The 14783-nt window shown below is 45.3% G+C and overlaps 1 long non-coding RNA gene across 2 annotated transcripts in view; it reads left to right on the forward strand.

The window, feature by feature from the left end:
* The window catches only part of LOC142487753 (uncharacterized), a 193496-nt gene that overhangs the window by 167560 nt on the left and 11153 nt on the right, over positions 1–14783 (forward strand). For both annotated transcript variants that reach the window (XR_012799301.1, XR_012799302.1), the window contains exon 2: positions 4279–4506. This is a non-coding gene — a long non-coding RNA (uncharacterized LOC142487753). The remainder of the gene's footprint in view (positions 1–4278; positions 4507–14783) is intronic.

The following is a 14783-nucleotide window of genomic DNA, read 5'->3' on the forward strand; positions in this document are numbered from 1 at the left end:
AGGCAGGGGAAGCCGCACTGCTCCCTGCTCCAGCCCCCACCCTTGGAAGCAGCCGTCGGGTCTTTCGGCACCCGCGATCGAGCTGCTCAAGGGGAGGGGGGTCTCAAGGAGCTGCGGAAGCTCAAGGCTACACTCTCCCCCTGGTGGAAAATCCAACGTCCCCGCTTGGGGAACGACATCACACGGCATAATAGTTATATAATCAAAATGCAGGGCGTCGAAAATACAACTTATCATGTGATCATTAAACATCCGATTACAATGCATTTCACACCATACTATACCCGAGACTAGCTGAGACCATTTGTGGGGTGCCCCTAACTGATCATGTGGGGGTACCTCACTTTTGCGTCCGTGAGCCTCCCCCAGAAAAATTTTCTGAAGAGCACACCGGAGGGCAAAAGTCACGGGTTCCTCGCTACTTCCTCCCCCTGGTGGAAGGAGTAGCACAATGTCTCTGAAGCAGGCCGTTACCCGGTCACCCTCGGCAGGGATGCAGTAGACCAGGAGGCCAGGACCTTTTCCGCGGTCCACTACTTGACGAATGGCATGCTCCTTTTTGGGCTTAAAGGAGGCCAGTCTCCCTGGATCTTCCTTTACACAGTCCTTGTCCCTACGGACTTGCGAGGCTTCCACTGAGAAGCGAGCACTGGACAATGTCTCTGTTTCACCTGGCAGGGGGTAAAGAGTAGACACCCTACCACTGCGGTGACTCACGGTGGCCAACAGGTCCTCGGGGATGCTGTCAGTTCCCACCTCGGCTGTCTTGGAACCTGCCCCCGGCACTTCTGGGGCAGTCCACTTACGCGCTGAAAACTCGGGAGTGTGGGATCCCAGTCCTGGGACCACTTGTATCAAAGCGCACGGGCTCATACTCCGTTCAGAAGCCGCAACTCTGGCCTTCTTCACGGCCACCTCCATCGGAGATTGTGGGGAGTTAGGGAGTTCCTTACCACTCCGCTGGCTTGGGATGGATTCTCCCAAGGAGGACACCTCCGCCAGGACGCGATGCAGAGGGGAGCCCTTCACCCGGGTGACCAGACTTAAGGAGCCATCATGCTCCGCGGTCACCTGGAGGCTCACCCCCCACACCCCGGGGGCAGTCGACTCACCCTCATCGTCGTTTGGTACTGGTCCCCATTCTAGGACCGATGGTACCTTGGTAGTAGGTCGGACTGACCATTGTAGAGTGCACGGGCCCACAGCAGGGTCCGCAACATCGGGATACACCTCTTCTAGGGCACACGGGCCCACAGCAGGCTCGGCATCCGCCAAGATAGGGTGTTCATTGCTGTCACTAAAGTGGTCCGCCGGCAGGCGCATCGCCACAAGTGACTGGTCGCTGGATTCACTAGAAGAAGGTGGGGGTATATACACCTTACCCTGTGATTCCTCTGTATCATCGCTGGGGTGGTTCGCCGGTAGGCGCATCGCCACCGATGGGACTTCAACCTCGTCCCGCTCAGGAACCGGATCTGAAATGTTCACTCGGGCACACGGGCCCTCCACAACCGGTTGTTGGTAGCTGGAATCCCTAAGTAACTTCTCCCTGAAGACAGACTTAACTTCAGCACAACTCATAGTGATATAGAGGTCAGGCTCCTCCTCCGGTTTTGAGGCTATCACGATCGGATCCTCAGAATTTTCTATGAGAGGGGTAGACAGGTTAGCTATACTGACCGGCTCATCGTCCTCTGCTGGTTCTACAGGCTGGGGCACAATAGACTTCAATAACCGGGCACCGCAACAGTCACATTTAGGCTCCCACGCCAATGCCTCCCTAGAACAGTCTGTCTCATCCACGTTTGGTTGAAAGTCACCGTGCTTGCTCCCCCTGGTGGAATCTGAAGGAGGGGCACTTTCTACAAGGGAGCGGTTCTGGCTCTGTGCTGAGTCACTCACAGTGCAGGGGCGGGGTTCAGGGTTTCGCGCCCAACACGGACAATACTCTGCAACAATTTCTTGCACAGTCCTGGTGCTCTCCCGACTTGGCGGGAGCCGCCATCTTAGGTGTGACTCACTGCTAGAGAGAGACTCCATTTTAATCACAGTCTCTGCAATTACCCTAGGGCTCTCTGTATAGATAGGGGGGTAGCCTTCTGGTTTTCCCGCCAATCCCGGACAGTTTTCCTCAACACAATTTAGTGCAGGCTTGCAGCCAGCAGCATGTGCGCTCCCCTGCTCTGGCGGGAGACGCCATTTGGCTGGGTCGGCGTAAACCAGGGGGTACCCCTCAGACGGGCCCCCGGGCATACACAGGGCGGACGGTGCCTCTGCTAGGCATATATCCGCAGTGGGGATGGCCACAAAAAGTATCGTTTTCCATAGGGCCGTGGGATCGTGTTCTTCTTCTAAGAAACATGCGTGCGGCCACCCTGAAATTTTACGCATATAATACTGAACCTCACCCGCGGGCATAGTTGCGGGAAGGCCTCCAACCGCCACCACCCGGCCAGGTTCCATACATTGCCTCAAAGCCCAGGCAAGGATCTCATGGCCGGACTTTCCAAACATGGTGACAAAAAAATGAGACTTGGACAATTTGGGAAAAAAATGGAACAGGGCACCCCAGGTCTGTATCTCAGCAGCGCCTCCAAATGTAGCCCTCTTACCCCCACCCTAAGTGAGATTGGGGGGTACACTCCTTCTGGTCACTCTGAGTGGTCTGGGTGCTGTGACCTGCTGGCAAACAGGAGGGCTGAGGGCTCCGCGGTGTTGTGGGGAGAACCAGGACAGGGACAGGAGGTGGTGTGGGACAGGTTACCTTGCTCTCTCTGGGTGGTGCAGTGCCTCCAGCCAGTAGGGATCCCCTGGGGTCTCCAGAGGAGAGACCCCCACTGACACTCCATTCTCCATACACAGGAACAGGGACACACACAGCAGCTTCTTTTCTGTGGATCTTTATTCAGCATAGGTGTGCAGACAGCATACAGCATGATATCACAGGCATGGTGTAATCTCTGCCTCTCTGCTCATGGCAGCTGGAATCCCCCCCCCTCCTTACCCAGGTGGGGCAAGAGGGGGAGACCTCTTCTTAGCTTCCTATCTCTCTCAGCTCTCTCACTCTAGACTCCTGATCACTAACTGAATTTGGGAATATGTCTCAATTTGAATATCCTCAGGGAGTGTTTCTAGCTTTGAATCATTACAACTCAAAGCTGGATACCGATTGGCTCACACACACATTAGGGGGTGTTCCAACCCATATCCACCCTTTGGATTAACACATTCAAATGTTGCTTAGGCCCGCCTCTGAATATTGCTACAATACTTCAGAGCTGAAACTCACAAACAGGCCAACTGAAGGAATTAACCTTTCCACTGCCTGTTCTAACAGGACTGACAGAGGAAAGGCCCAGAATTAGCAATAGCTGCCGAAGGCCAGGCTATACATGCTTATAAAAACATAACGAACTTGAGGATGAGAATACACTGGGGGTTTGTCTCACCGCTCTTTACAGCCCTCAGTGGAATGTTTATTCCTTCCTACAGTGTCCTATCCTCTGTAACTTGCAAGATAGCTGCAAAAATACAAAATATATACAAAAAAGCAGTGGTTCTGGGTGCTCAAGTACTGAATCACCAATGTATGACATATTGATGATAATAAATGGAGACAGTATTTTTTTAAAAAGCGAGAAAAAGGGGTGAGGTACAGTACAAACTTCCAAAAATGTGTTTATGTAATGGGTGCGGAGTCTAATGATATCTATGGCAAGGGACAGATATTCCCTGAAAGAAATGAGTTGGTGAAAGTGAATCCACCTCTCAAAGACTCATTGGGATTGTCCCTAGACAAAAAAACAATAAGACTCATATTCACATGTCCAATCCTCCTCTGTCACCCCTGAATCTGTGTCTCCAAGGATGGCATGCAGCCGCTTGTGAAGATCCAAATGTAGAAAAAGGCTTAAACGCACACAGTCACAGAGAGTCACAGGGAGTTAGAGGGAGTCACAGGGAGTCAGGGTCAGCGTAATGAAAAGCTCAACTTATTGAAGAACATAATTTGAAAAGGAGGTGTGGCACTCTCCTCTGCGTTTCGTACCCAGTGGCACTTTATCAAGTACTTGCGTTTATCAAGTACTACCAGGTACGAAACGCAGAGGAGAGTGCCACATTCCTTTTTAAATGATGTTTATTCAATAAATCGAGTTTTTGTATTACGCTGTCCCTGACTCTCTGTGGCTCTGCGCGTTTAACCCTTTTCCTACAAAAATACAAAATACCCATTATTTTGTCCACATAGACCTGAGAGTTTAATTTTTCCTTTTCTAGATTAGAGTTCCTCATTGCACTGGATGAAGGGGCTCCAAAACGTCATGCTGTTCCACGCTTCAGCTTAAATAAATGCAGCAAACTGTTCAGGTGAGCCCAAGTACAGTACCTGTGTGCAGCAGAGACTAACTTCAGATGTTCCTATGTGATGAGAGCAGGATCCCTGCTTTGATTGCTGCCAGCACCATCAAGAACAACTATAATGGCGTTCAGAGGAGGTGTGCACAGGTATCCAGATTTCTTTATTTCGCTTCATAAATGTTTGGGATATATTTGGCTTAGAGCTGTGACACCCTTCAATAATATATCAATGCACTAGCATTGAGCTGGTTCCTTCCTGTGAGCTGGTTATAAGGTACAGGAGTCCTGGGATTGAGATGTGACTCTTCAGACTTTACTTTTGAAACAGAATGAACTATAGGAGTAAGTGGATTATCTACTTAAGTGCCCCTGCTGCAAAACTCGGACAATACCTGCACACGCAAAAATGCACAAAATGAAGCAAAGGGATAATTTTAGCTGCTTTCAATTGGAGTTTTTCCAATGATACATCTGGTGCAATTAGTTTGCACTTTTTCTACCCCAGGTTTGCACCTTGAAGCTCATCTGTTCCTCTTACCCTGATAGTTGACAGCACCTTTGAGTGTGAGTGATTCATGTCACCACACAATAAATGTCCTAAACAAAAAATTAACGAACCAGTCTTCTCCTATTGCTGGCCCCTCTGTCAGGAAAGAAACCTTTCAAACGATTCACTAGGGCCATCTTTCAGCGAAACAATTCTATGTTAGCTAATGTATTATAAAACCGCTCTGTTCTCCCGTCTGAAGAAGAGCCACCCGGCCCCAAACGCCTGAGTGCCCCTCTTTCCCCCTGCTCTGGAAAATATGTTGGAGCTAAGTTGTTATCCTTATTTGGCATATGCTTGTAATTAGACAAATATGGCCTTCTTTTATATTTTTGAAAGGGCGTCTTTTTACTCTTTTTGTGAGCTGTTCTTTGATCAATAAATATTTTTTTGCTTTACGAGTTTTAAGAGAAGCTGCCTTTTATTTGAAAAAAAAAAAAAAACAATAAAAAAAAAGATCTTTATAACTGTTAAAAATTGTCTGTATTGCTCAGGATAGGGAAAAATAAGAACCACATTCTGACGGAGTGGTGCTTTTAGTCTTGGCATTTCTCCCCCTTCAATCATGCTTATCCCCATGTTAATTAAATTCATGGTTAGCAGCCACTTAAAGTTTAGAGCGCTTGCTTAGTTCTTAATGTTTTTGAAAAACCGTGTTTATGGTGAAGATGTGAATTTCCATGCCCGTCTGCTGAAGGGAAAATGAATTAATTGAGTTCATGCTGCGAAACAAATAAATCAGTAGGTGCAAAATTCTCGATCTTACCAGTGGAAGTAATTAGATCAAATAATCCTTGCATGCTTTCAGAAAATGACTGATCCTTTTAGAAACATCATTATTTCTGAATGGGCGCCTTTACCAGATGCAGCACTGATTAAACTGTATCTTTGTGTCATATTTCCTCAGTGATATAGGGACTCTTGTAGATTTGTATGTGCTATCTTACATAAATATTCAGTCCATATTTAATCTAATTTCAGCAGCTCAGTGAGTGTTATTTATGTGTTTACTTATCTAGCTCTTGTATGGATGAATTTAAAATTCAGATAAATAGTGCAGCTAAACGGAATAGTCAGTAATTAGTCAGGGGCAATGATTGCACCTGGTTATGATTGTTTGTTAGTGTCCTACATGTAATCGTGTTTTCCCAAACAGATAGTGAAATGTGTTAACAGAAAGCTATTAGGTGGTGGAATATCATTGGTGGTCACCTTGTAAAAGTAGATGTTTGGTAAGGTCTGAAAAAGCTCGGTTTGAGAGTTCTGGATTCTGCATCACTGTGACAGGAAAATGAGTCAAGGAAGGCAGGAGGAGAGTTGGGTAGACAAGCTGTAGAATTTGAAGAGGATACAGAGGGGATGCCTCGCTGAATGGAATCAACTTTAGTCTTGAAATAGTCAGCAAAGTCTGAGGGCTTTATTAAATATAGGATAGCATGGGATGACATCTGTTCTGAAAAATAACGTCCTGTATAGATATTTGAAACAGTTGCAATTAGACTGATGCAATAAGGCCAAACCCTTCAGGTTTTGGAGGTGACAAAGGACAGATATCCATTTGTCACTCAAATTTAGGAGCACACCGATCAAAATGAGTATGGTAACATTCAGCTAACTCGCCTGCACCTATTGATATGACTCATCAGTAGTTTTTTTTCTTACGTCATAAAACTGTCAGCTAAAGCTGATTTATGATAGGGGTGGGCTTATGCTGTCTCAATGGGGAAAAGATAGTAGTGAAGAAATACTTCTCTGCACATAGTGACCTGACCGGCTTAGAGGGCCATGGCATTTCCCCGAGCAGGGAGAGAGCAGCGTTGTTGCTAGGGGGCTGGGCAGCTTCCTCAATCCTGATTGGCTGCATTACCCAGCAGCAGCCAATCAGGAGGATTTGTCAGAAGCCTACGGTTGGGACCAAAGAGAGGAGGAATCGGCATAGAGTGGATTGAGGTGTAGGTATGTGTGTGTGTGTGTGAAGCACATCGCACCTTTCACCATTGTGTCCTGTATTTTTGGAGAAGCCATCTGGCAACCCTACTCACAGGTGTGCCGTACATGAAAATGTTAAATGGCGGTTCATTGCTGGTAAAATGGGTGGTGATGCAAAAATGATGATAGACAATTCAGTGCGTACGGCAGCCACTGCTGGTTCACAGAGGCGCAGAAAATATGAATTCTTGCGATGGGCACAACAAAGTTAGGTTTGGCTTCAGCAGTTCTACAGTATCTTAATGGAAGTAGACATGTAAGGGGGAAGGTGCTATTTAATCATTACCTCCTGAACCTGCTATCTTTAGCTTGCACTATGAACATTGTAGTAAACTGTTCATTTTCTTTTCCGTACTTCATTTTATAATGCTACAGTACATGCTCACAGCAATGTGCAGAGAAATTAGGAAGGTAAATCTCCCTAGAAGCACAACGTTGAAGAATGACTCGTTATGAACATTTGTGGCAGGATCATATATCAGTAGAACAATATTTCCCAAAAAGGAGCAGATTAAAGCATGTTATAAAGATAGTGTGTTGAAATTTAAGGGCAAGAATAAATCAGTAATATGAAAAGTTAATTCCACAAAGAAAGCACAGAAGATGCAGAATGTGGAGCCTTTTAATATTTTTTGGTGGCACTAATGTTCTCAGTGAAATACGTTTTATTATTATTAAAGTATTATGTACTGTATGTACTGTATTTATGTATGTACTGTTTATCTTTATTTATATAGTGCCCATAGTGTACTCAGCACTTTACGAAGAGACAATACAGTACAGGGAATTATAATACAATAAGTGCAACAGAACCAGATAGTAGGAAAGGAAATCCCTACCCCAGAGAGCTTACAATCTATGTGTTATATTGTGCGACTTACACAAAATTAGGAGACTTACTGCAAGTTTAAATCTCCTGTGTCTCGGCCCACATGACTGGGACATTTAAACTTGCAGGAGATATTGGCACCCCATACAGGGACCTGTAACTCATGAAGTAGGTGTCCCCAGACATGAAATGAATGCGATTCATCTCTGGAAACCTCCTGCTTCAATACTATGTAATTATAATAAAATAACAGCAGCTTCATTACCTAGCTGCTAAGGTAATGAAGGTGTTAAACAGAAGTACACGGTTTGTTGGTGGTAGAGGGGGTGGATGAAGGGGTAGTAACTGCTAAGGTAATTAAGGGGTCAACCCCTCCTGGTACCGACCCGGGAGGCCTAACCACTCACCCCTGAGCAACTACCCCCTTCACTCACCCCTCCCCCTCCCAAATATGTCTACCAGCACTTTTTCCCATTCAAATATACAGTAAAATACAAATTGAATTAATAAATGTTTTACTTACCCCTGCCAGGATGAAGGCTGTCCTTCTTTTGCTCTTCCTCTTCATCCTCACCATCATTAAATAAAGATGCCCAACAATTAAAACACCAGTAACCCCTTAATTACTTTAGCAGTTACTACTGCTAAGGTAATTAAGGGATTACGGCTGTTTTAATGGGGTGGGTGAAGGGTGTACTGTAGTTGCCCCAAGGTGGGTGGTTAGGCCTCACAAGAGGGATGCAGGAGGGGTTAATCCCTCAATTACCTTAGTGGTTACTAGTGCTACACAACCAGGATGCCTAACCACCCACCCTGGAGCAACAACCCCCATCTCCCACCTCCTCTGCACCCATCACCACAGACATAAGTGGGCAAAAGCACTAGTAGCCAAATGGCAAACAGTGCTTTTGCCCATTTGTGATGCAAAAAAGAAAAATACACATTTAAATACAATAGACATTACAAAAAATGCAATAAAAACCTCACTAGCAAATACACTCATTGATTATCACTGTGTCATGTACCCTCAATGGGGACAAAGATAACCACATCGGCAATCAATGGGCACCCTAAAAAAAAATCACAATGAAATAAAATACAATAAATGTGTTTCATTTGAGGCCGCACAATCACATTGCCATGGCAACAAGACACAGTGTTAAGTCACGTTGCTGTGTCAACAAGACACCATTTGACGCTGAAGAAGGATGAGGGCGACATGAAGGAGAAGGTAAAAACTGAAAGTAAGCTTGACCCTACCTGTCTTTCTAACTATCGTCCTGTCTCCCTCCTGCATTTGCCTCTAAACTCCTTGAATGCCTTGTATTCTCTCGCTTGCTCCATTTTCTCACCACCTATACTCTCCTAGACACTCTACAATTTGGCTTTCGCACTGCTCATTCCACTGAAACAGCCCTCACTAAAATAACTAATGACCTCCAAGCTGCCAAAGACAAACAAATTAACCTTTCAACCCCTGACCTTACACCGACTGTACCTACTGTACAGACCAAAGTTTTTGAATATCTCTCCGCTATATCATCCTGGATAGCCCTCCGCCGACTTAAATTTAACATGTCAAAAACAGAGCTCCTCATATTTCCTCCCAAACCTTGCCAACATTACTGTTGGAATCACTATCATACACCCAGCATCACAAGCTGGGTGCCTCGGGGTCACACTCGTCTCCTCTCTCACATTCAAAAGGTAGTTAAAACCTGTCATTTTTTCCTACGCCATATTACAAAGATACGCCCTTCCCTCTTCTGCTGAAACTCTGACTGAGGCCCTCATTCTCTCCCGTCTCAACTACTGTAACCTCCTGCTGTCCGCCCTTCCTGTCTCTCACTTGTCTGCCCTACAATATATCCTAAACGATGCTGCCAGAATCACTTTACTCTTTCCTAAATTTGTCTCAGTCTCTCCCCTGCTGAATTCCTTCTCCTGGCTTCCTATCAGATCCCGTATCCCACTCTCAATTCTCCTTCTCACTTTTAAAGCTTTACACTCTTCTGCCCCTCCTTACATCTTAGCCCTAATTTCTCGCTATACACCATCCCGACGTATCCTTAACGAAGCATATGTGTAGCTCCGTGGCTGATACTATATACCTGATATATAAAGCTTGGCCCCTTGCAGACGCACTTACCAGAATGCCCTCCTACTGTCTCTGTATGTTCTTCCTACTTACGAATTAGATTGCAAGCTCTTCAGGGCCGGGACTCCATTTACTAAATGTTACTTTTATGTCTAAAGCACTTATTCCCTTTATGTGTTATTTATATTATTTTTTATTTATATAATTATGTCACGCTTATAACTTCTGTGAAGCGCTATGTACATTATTTTCACTATATAAATAAAGCTGTACATACATACTACTGTATAGAGACCCCACATCCTCCCCTGGCAATCAGCAGGGAAGAGAGCATGGCATCTCTATATGGGAAAAGAAAGGAAAATTGCTGCCGCCAAAATTTGGCTGCCCTAGGCTCGGGCCTATCAGGCCTAATAAGAAATCCGCCACTGAGTCCAAGCTATTGAAATGCTTTATTTAAGAGGTGAGTTTTAAGGTTTGTCTTGAGGATCGGGAGAGAGGGTGTTTGGTGTATACTGAGTTTGATGGAGTTCCACAGGTAAAGTGTAGTGAGGGAAAATGGTTTAAGGCGAGAGAGAGAGCAGTTGAAATGAAAGGGGTGGAGATGAGATGGGTAGAGCATAGCAGACAAGCAGGGGCATAAGTGGAGTGGAGAGCCCTAAAGGTAAGAAGGAGACTTTATAGTTAATCGGAAATTTGATGAGAAGGCAGGACAGGGATTTAAGGAGGAAATGAGCGGATACTTTTTGAGAGAAAGTGAAATTATTCTAGTAGCCGAATTTTGGATTGATGGCAAGGAAGCAAGTGGTGAGACAAGGAGGCCTGTTAGCAGTATGCTTCAATAATTCAGACGGGAGAGGATAAGGGCATGCATTAGCATTTTAGCAGTAGATTGACAGAGGAAAAGGCGGATCTTGGCAATATTACAGCGGAAGAATCTACACATTTTGGCTATGCCATGAATGAGAATGGAGAAGGAAAGGGAAGAGTCAAATGTCACTCCTAGGCAACGTGCTTTGGTGACAGAATAAACAGTAGTATCATTTACTGTGTTTGAAAAGTGGGATATTAAGCCTGATTTAGGGAGAAATGTAAGGATCTCAGTTTAAGACAAATTAGGTTTAAGGTGGTGGTGGAGTGCCATCCACAAAGAATATAGACGGACTTGGGACTGGATTGTAGGAGTGAAGATAGCGGTGGAAAGATATATCTGTGTATCATATGCATAGATATAATACCTACAGTAAAGACAAATTAGGTCACCAAGTGATATTGTGTAGAGAGGGAAAAGGAGAGTTCCTAGAACAAAGCCTTGAGGTACACAAAGAGACGATCAATAGAAGATGAAGAGATGTTATCAACAGAGGCAGAAAATGTGGAATGGGAGAAGTAAGATGAAAACCAGGATAAAGCTTTGTTGCCAAGAGAGTTTAGAATATACAGGCGAAGAGTGTGATCAACAGTTTCAAAAGCAGCAGAGAGATCAAGTAGGATTAGTAGGGAAAGATGACTTAGGGATTTAGATTCATGTAGATCATTGGCTTCTTTAGTAAATCACAGTCTCTGTTGAGTGAGCTGTACGAAAGCCAGATTGTAAAGGGTCCAGGAGGGCACTGGAATTAAGAAAGTTGATCATAAAGGAGAATACGAGACGTTCTTGCAAATGGAGGCAAACAGCAGGAGGGATACAGGGCAGTAATTAGTAAGCTACATAGGGTCTAGGATGCTTTTGAGAATAGGTATGACCACCACATACTTAAAGGAAGAGGGGAAAGTGCCAGAGATCAGGGAGGAATTGAAGATGTGGGTGAGAGTGGGGACTGAAACAGGAGTAAGATCTGATAAGGTGTGAAGGGATAGGATTGAGAGAGCATGTGGTAGAGGAGAAGAGAAGATAAGCTTAGAAACTTCCAACTCTGTAACAGGAGAAAAGGATTCAAGAGTGGAAAAAGGAGGTTTAGGTAGAAGCAGAGAGGAGGGGAAAGAGACAGAAGGAATCTCCTTGTGGATTACATCCACTATAGATGGGTGAATGTTTTTGGCTGATTTGGATCCGCAGTGGATCGGCCGGTTCCTTTGGTTCGCGGATTTCAGCGGATCAGTCTCAAAAAGGGTGATTCACGTGTTTCCGATTTTTTATCATTATTACCAATATACTCCATGGATTCCTCAATCCGTTGACAGATTTCTAGAATTCAATCCGCGGACTCAGCAATCCTTTGACGGATTTTTAAGAATCCGCCAATGAGTTGCTGAATCCGCAGATTGGATTCTACAAATCTATCAACGGATTGTATCCAATGCATGCATCCCAACGTTGGTGGGATAACCCTCACAGGAACCAATACACAGTAATAAGCAATATACCACACAATGTATATAACTAAGCTTTACTATACACACACTAAACACAGATAACACAATAAAGGGTACCCACAGTATAAGGCAGTGACCCCAAACACAGAGTGGTTCCCCCAAAGTACAGAGGGTGCCATGGCACCAATAAACCCTGGTGTCCTGCCCACGCAATCCCGCCCAAATGTGAGGTAGTGCTACCGCCTGTAGATGTAGGTGCATGTTGGGTACCTGCCTGGGTACTCCAGGTGCTGCTTGGCGTGGTGTGTTGCAGCGGGTCCCACGTGGTGGGGCTTCCAACACAAATCCCCTCTCTCCTAAGGGTCCTGATCCTTCTCGCAGTGTGAGCTCCTGCCGGAGGATCTCACGCAATGTCTCAGGGTCCTATGTAGTCCCACTGCTGCATATGCAGAGCCAAAATGGCCACCGCACTCCTTACTACGCATGCGTGCCTCGCCGCTCTGCGCATGCGCGACTCACAAAATGGCCGCTCCCGATCGCGCGGAGCTCTGGGTGATAGCCGGGCAGAACCCCACACCAGAGGCAGGGTAGGGGACTTTGCTACATATGTAAACATCTTCATACAGTGCACTGGTAGAGCTAAACAAGAGCTAATCATTATAACAACAAATCTTCAATAATGGTGGTCTCTTTGAGCGCACTTGCTGCACATGCGATCCGTGGCCTGTGGGGTCTGGAGGAGAAAACGCGACTAAGAGCAGCTCAAATTCAATGTTTGGTGGCGTGCCCGTGATGCCACGTGAGCGGTTCTCCATCATTGACTGAACCGTGCACTTGACCTGGCCGCCGCGTGACAAAATCAAAAGATTTTGTCTCGCGGAAAATCGGCCGCACCGTCACACTCGTGCTCGCGCACTCTAAGGTTATGCACATAGCGCACAACATGCACAAAAGCTTGTAAAGCAATGTCGCGCTCACCGTTGTGCTAACTATCGACACTGGTTCACACAGGAGTTTTAGAAATGTTTCCATCTGCATAATGTAACAGGGCTAATTCAGAAGTTTAACATTCTCAACATGTTCTTCAATTGGTTTAACAAGGGGTCTACAAACAAATAAATATGTGTAGGAGGGCCAGAAAATGTGTTACTGCAATTCTAGTTGTTTTTCAAGATTTAATTGTTTTACCTATTTTATACTCTGTTTAAAAAAATAGCAAGTAGGTGCATTGTGTAAACATTTTTACCATTCAATATTAATAACTGCATGTAGCTGTTTGAGCAATCACAAGCTTGTATGTTGTCAGAACATTGACAAAAACATTAAGGGACCAGAATCTGGTCTGCAAGCTGCATGGTCTTTGACTTGAAGGGCCCTGCTCTAAATGGTAAGAACAAGTAGGGTTGCCAGGCGGCTTCTCCAAAAATACTGGACACAATGGTGAAAGGTGTGACGCGCTCGAGACACACACCTCTCCCCGCTCCATGCTGTTTCCTCCTCTTTTTGGCCTAACCCCAGGCTCCTGACACCTCCTCCTGCATTACCCAGCAGCATCCATTCAGGATGGAGGAAGCTGCCCAGCCCCCTAGCAAGTGTCCCACTTTCTCCCTGCTCGGGGAAATCCCGCGGCCGTCTCCAAGCCGGTCAAGTCACTATGTCCAGAGAGGTAATAGCAGACACATACAGTACATGTCCATTATTACCTCTAACTTTTTACTGGACAGTGTCCAAATACAGGACAGTCCGGTTCAATACTGGACACCTGGCAACCCTAAACAAGGCAAATTAGTCCTATACAATTGAAGCCACATACTCAGTCCAAACACACACACACAGAATTGTGGACTCAGAGTTAATTTTGTAATGAGATCTGTGTTGTATTTTACACTCATGTTTTAGGGGTTATATGTTGAGTATAAAGTACATACTCATACAGATGGCGTCTCCAGTTCTGGCTTACCATCCAGGCACACTCCGTGGGCAGTCCGTTGGCTGCCCCCCGTGGGAATTCGTGTCTCCCCGCAGTACGCTTTCACCTGCAATGGCTTTTAAAAAGCCAGGTGAAGCTCACACACACACGTTACGTGCGCACGTCACGGCAGCGGCTGCCATTCAGGAGCCACGAGGGGGGCAAGCCAGAACCGGTGACTGCATCTGAAAATTAATAATATATTATTTTCAAATAGATTTAGGTTCAATACAAAGCATTTACACCCAGTGGTGTATGTACACATGTAAATCATGTGGTACTTCACAGCAAGGACATGAGAATGTAGAATGCACAGTACCACTAGACACTGTTATGATAGTTCTTATAGTTACATTTAAGAATAGGTGAAATGTCTTATTAGAAAGAAAAATTATCAAGATACTGGATGTGACTGGCAGGTGATCAATAGAGCGATCTCATTTACAGTTGCTGGAGCCAGAAAGGAACATGTTGCTTTTTTCCATTGTGGACATAGATAGCAGAGGCTGCATTAGGGACTGTGTTTGGTTTCCCTGAATCAATATAAATGATCTGTAAGTATCTCATCCAGTACAGCACTAAGACAAATGTTGAACTTGATGGACATGCATCTTGTTTCCATCCCAACCCTTGTGGTATTTTAGAAAATACTATTTCCATTTACCACAAGAGCGTT

This window comes from Ascaphus truei, chromosome 2 (assembly GCF_040206685.1).
Source record: "Ascaphus truei isolate aAscTru1 chromosome 2, aAscTru1.hap1, whole genome shotgun sequence".
NCBI classification, from domain to species: Eukaryota; Metazoa; Chordata; class Amphibia; order Anura; family Ascaphidae; genus Ascaphus; species Ascaphus truei.